Genomic DNA, 6,000 nt, shown 5'->3' on the forward strand with positions numbered 1-6,000 from the left:
TGATTTATTACATTAATTGGTATTGTAATGTTGAACTGTATTTGCATTCCTGATATAAATCTAATTTGGTCATAACAAGGTATTATATAGTTAAAAAAAACCTATTGGCTTTAAAATCAAAAGACTTTGCATTCTACTCTCTACTCCACCATTAATTTACTGTGTGTCTTTAACAACTCACTTCATGCCCTAGACCTCAGTTTACTAAATCTGTTAAATGAGTTGATTGAATGAGATTATCTCCAAAATCCCTCTCAGCTTTCATATTCTGTGTTGATATGTAAGGAGAGGTCCCCATATGTAGGAAGGCCTATTTGTTACAAGGGCTATCCCCCTATATGATGGAGTCTTTGTGTGTCTCAAAGGGAGGAGGACTAGACATCTCCAGCCTCTTCTCTACCCATTCTTCTCCAAGGGACATTTTAATTACTATCAGAGTGAAACAGGAAGTTGGGGCCAGAAGCCACCACGAGAATCGTACCTAGCTGTTACCTTAAATATTATTTGTCTAGGAGATATGATCAAGTTCAGTCTAACTTCTGGTCACTATGTCATTATTGGGGGGAAGCAGGACCCCAAGCTCTATATCCAAGACAGCCCCTTTTTAAACAAGCATTAATTCTACAATGAATACAAATAGCAAAGAAACCCATTTATCCAAATCATAATAAAAACAGAAGTCAGAAGAAGTATACATAGGAGAATATATACCAGATAATACAGAGTGAAGGAGCTCTCCTCTTGGGAGTAAAGTAACTTGGTTCAACCAAGAGAATCTCAGATCTCACTCCAAGGGAAATTCCACAAAGTCTCTAGTATAGCAAATTGGGAATAGGGATATGATTGAGGCTGCCAGCTCTTCTTATGTCTCTCCAACAGTCTTTTATTTCAGCTACCTGAAGTGGGGTTTTCCTCTTCCATCTTCCTGCTGGAAGCCAGAAGCGCTCAAGGTGACTCAAAGTTCAAAGAAGACAGGAAAACTGAAAAAGTCTGGAGCTCTGTCACTCTTGCCAACTTCACCCCACTGCTCACACCAAGCAGGGTATTCCTCTCCACCAGTGAGAAGAAAGTCCCACATGAATGAGCCTTGGGACAGGAGTTACATATAAATATTGGTAACTAATCTCTTTTATGGGGGCAGCTAAGTGGCACAGTGGATATTGCTGGGCTTGGAGTCAGGAAAACTCATCTTTGAGTTTAAATCTGGCCTCAGACACTCACTAGCTGTGTGATCTTGGACAAGTTACTTCACTCTAATTGCCTCCAAAAGAAAAAAACCCAGGAATGTGTAAGTCTCCTAGAAATATTATGTTATTAACTAGCTCACTTTTTATTTACCTTACTACAGTTATTGTGTATTTTGTTTTCCTGGTTCTGCTTGCCTCACTCTACATCACTTCACATAAATCATCTCATGCTTATTTGAATTCTTCACATGAAGTATTTAAGGTCTAGAAGGAAAGGATATATTTATCACTGATTCTCATCACGGTGGATCCATCAGATCTTCTGGTTAGTGATCCCAGCTCTATGGGAGGGTTCGAAAGCTCCTGGAGAAGCCTTTTCTTCTTACCCAGTGAGAATGTATTTTCCATGGGGTAAGCGCATCCTGCATCACTAGGCAAGATAGTACAAGCCTTAAGGACCAAGAAGACAAAGTCCAAGTTGGGAGGAAATCAACATAAATTAAAAAATCCAGATCTGGTTAGTACCACCATATATATGGAAAACAAAGATACAAGAACGGACATAAGCAGGAATACAAGTTAAAGGTAAAGCTTTATTCAAGGCCAGTTAGATTCACATGAGTTTAGGAAGCCAAAATACAGGGAGTGCTGCAGAGTTGAATGTTTGTCCTACACAAAGTATAGATTGAAGTAGCTGGTGGTCCAGTGGTTAAAGCACCAGCTTTTCAGTGTTTTTCCAAAATACGGTATCCAAATCTAAACTCGATACTCCACATATAAGACAATTACCTCTCTAGTCCTGAATATGATGACTCTTTTTATAGCCTAAGATCTTGGCTACCTGTTGACTCATATAGAGCTTGAAGTACCCTAAAGCCCCCACATATTTTTTAGATAGAGTGCTATCTAGGCATCCTTCTCCCATCTTGTGTTTATGATAAAGATTTTTTGAACCCTAGTGTTAGATTTTACATTTCTATCTATCTTATTTTATCATGTTAAGTTTAGCTCAATGTTCTAGCCTGCCAAGATATCTTTAGATCCCGACTCCATCAAGTGTGTTAGTTTTGTGTTACTGGAAAATTCAAATAACCTGCCACCTATGCCCTTACCCAAGTCACTGATAAGTGTCAGCATTAAACAGCACAGACACAAGCATAGATCCCTAGAACAATCCCCTGGAAACTTCCCTCCATGGACATCAAACCATTAATGACTACTCCTTGGGTCCAGCCATTAAACCAGCTTTGAATTCACCTATTTGTACAATCATCCTTTGATCCAGTGACATTGACCCCCTTGCTATTTCAAACAAGACACTCCATCTCTTGGCTCTGGGCATTTTCTCTGGCTATCCCCCATGCCTAAAATGTTCTTCCTCCTCAACTCCACCTCCCGGCTTGCATTCCTGTCTTTAAGTCTCATCTAGAAGTCCATTTTCTACAGGAAGCCTTTCCCAACTTCTCTTAATTCTAGTGCATTTCCTCTGTTAATTATTTCCTATTTATCCTGCATATACCTTACTTCGCATGTATTTGTTTATGTGTTTATCTCTCCCATTTAATTGTAAGCTCCTTGAGGGCAGAGACTGTCTTTTTCCTTTCTTTGTATCACTAGTACCTGGCACATAGTAGACACTTAATGAATGTTTACTGACTGACTCATCAGCTCACATCTCCCCATCTTCTTCAGAAAAACATGAAAACATTATCAAATGCTTTACTAAGAACTAAACTGTATCTACACCATTTCTCTAACATATACACAATCTGTCAGACCTGTTCTTGTTGATGTTACGCTAGCTCCTTGTGATCACCAATTATTTTTCAAGACAGAAATCAGCCATCTCTGTAATGCTATGTTCTAGAATTTTTACAGGAATTACAAGACCATAGATTTAGTGAGGGTGAAATGATTCTATCAAGGTCATAAGCCAGTAAGTAGCAGAGCAAGGATTTGGACCTACATGTGGATTTTGGTGAAAGATTCATTTTTCTCTGTCACTCATGAAGTAGAGAAATATCCTTCTGTTGGGAGGCAGAGTAATAACTCCAAGTATATGAATCATCCTTTAAATGTGGTCACTAGATCTCTAGGTCCTACCTGTACCATAATGCTACTCATAAAGCCATGAAAAGATATTAAAAGAGAGCTTTCAATTCAACAAATGCTTATTAAGCACCTACTACAAGTTATGTACTGTGGGAAGTCCTTGAGATAACGCAAAGTAGGCCCTGACCTTAGAGAACTTGCTAGTGGGAAAAACAGCTCTACAGGTAAATATTTATAGTTTATATACAAGAGATACATGGTACATCATTTATAAATGTAGTATGTAGTTTATATGTAAAGCTATACAGATAAGTAAAAACTTAGAGTTTATATACAAAAGATATATGGTATACAATTTTTATATAGTATGTAGTTTGTACATAAAGCCACACAGATAAGTACATACTTATAGTTTATATACAAGATATTCTTCATATACAAGATGGGTGTAGGATATAGTTTATATATAAAGCTATACAGATAAGTACTTATAGTTTATATACAAGATATATAATATATGGTTTATCTATAGTCTATAGTTTATACATAAAGCTATATAGATAATACTTACAGTTTATATACAAGATATATAATATATGGTTTATCTATAGTCTATAGTTTATACATAAAGCTATATAGATAATACTTACAGTTTATATACAAGATATATAATATATGGTTTATCTATAGTCTATAGTTCATACATAAAGCTATATAGATAATACTTATAGTTTATATACAAACTATATACTATAGTTTATCTGTAGCATGTAGTTTATACATAAAGCCATACAGACAACTAAATACTTATAGTTTACATACAAAACATTCTTTTATATAAGATATGTATAGTATATTGTTTACATATAAAGCTATATAGATAAGTACTTATAGCTTATATACAAGATACATATGTATATAGTTTATATATGAGATATATATGTTTATACATAAAGCAATACAGATAACTAAATACTTATAGTTTATATATACAAGATACATATTGTATAGCTTATGTACAAGATCAATGCAAAGTAACTGGGGGACAGTGGAATTCACTACTAACTGGCAGAATGAGGAACGGCTCTTGTAAGAGGTAGGGCTTGAGCTGAAGGACTTGGATGGGGCTCGGGCTTCCAGGAGGTAGAAGATGAAGCAGAGCATTCTAGGCAGAGAGGCCAGCCTGTGCAAAAGTAACAGAAAATCAGCATAGACTGATAGGTTGGAACTATCAAAGACTTGAAATGTGAAGCAGCTTCATGCCGTTCCCCACATATGGCCTCCCCAGAGAGAGATAAATATTATAACTTATCAGTGCCATGGTCTGGCTTATAACTCTAGGGTTTCAAATCTGTCATCTCATGTCCCTTTTCAGTTTATTCCATTTTATGCAGTTTTATACAATTCCAAACCAAATACTTTATATTTAAAAGGCAGGTTGCCTCAAAAGTCTTAGTGTAGTTCTAGGTAGACACTAAAAAAATCTTAAATTACATTCGCATCAAAGACTATATCACCAAAACAATAACAATTATATTAACAGTGATAATAATGAGAAAACAAAGTTCTCAAAATTGGTCCAGATAACAGAGGAAGTTACATTACATGGTGTTCCAAAAGATTTAGTGCAGTTTTAAGCTTCAATAACTTTAGATACACAAATGGTACAAACTTACAAAAAACAAATTTTGAAAAGTTTATTATTTATAATTTTAAAATATTGATATTTCAGATTAAAATGCAACCTAATCATTATTTGAGGCTATACATCATCACTCTAACCAGTTTTAAAACTTTGTAAAAACTTAGCTGCTGCTCAGTGACTCAAAGGATTCTCTTTGTCATCTTAGCCTTAAGATCATGCAAAGAATGAGGTCTTGATGCCTACAGGGCAGTCTTGACATGACCCCACAAGTCTAATGGAGATAGATTAAGTAACAAAGATAACCACAAAAGAGGACCTCCTTTACCCACTAGTCTGAGAAAATATCATCCAGAAACTATTGTACATATAATGCATAATAACAGAGTTCTCCATTTTTTAAAAATCAAAATTTATTGTTAAAAACACTGACAAATCTAAATAAACATAAAAGAAATTTAAATAATTATACTTTCAAATGATATTTTTGTAAGTTTGCAGCTTTATATTTCTGAAGGTCTTAAAGTTCAAAAACTGCACTAAGACTTTTAGGATACTCTATAATGTAACTTACTACATTATTTAGACCAATTTTGAGAGCTTTGTTTTCCCATTATTATCATTCTCTTTAAATATAATTGCTTTTGTTTTGGTGATATAGCCTTTGATGCATATGTAATTCAGGATTTTTTTTTATTCTATACTTAGAGCTGCATCTCTTATTCCCGTTTCCTTCCTTGGTTACAAACTTTCAGTTTGTTAATGATCTGGAAAACTTTGTGCCTTTCTAGATTTGTTCACAGGTTCTTTCAACTGTAGGTAAAATACTGTCAGTTCATTGGTATATAGAAAACTCACTCTACTGATGTAAATAGCTCAGCACCTTCTCCAACTTGTAAATCAGTGTTACATAGCCAGTACTGTCAGAGGCAGGCTTGAGGCCCTCTGTCCATCCCTTAGGCCAAGCTGTCTCTCACCAGGACAACGGCCTAGTTTATTGATTGTATTGAGGGAGGAGGGAACAGTTACCTAGGAGAGTCCTGTTCAGCAAGAAAATTGACAGTCTAGCTTCTATTACTGCCTCCAGAATTCCATTACGTAACTTTTTGACCATGTGCC

Source organism: Phascolarctos cinereus, unplaced genomic scaffold (genome assembly GCF_003287225.1).
Source record: "Phascolarctos cinereus isolate Bilbo 61053 unplaced genomic scaffold, phaCin_HiC Scaffold_1;HRSCAF=81, whole genome shotgun sequence".
In the NCBI taxonomy this organism is placed as follows: domain Eukaryota; kingdom Metazoa; phylum Chordata; class Mammalia; order Diprotodontia; family Phascolarctidae; genus Phascolarctos; species Phascolarctos cinereus.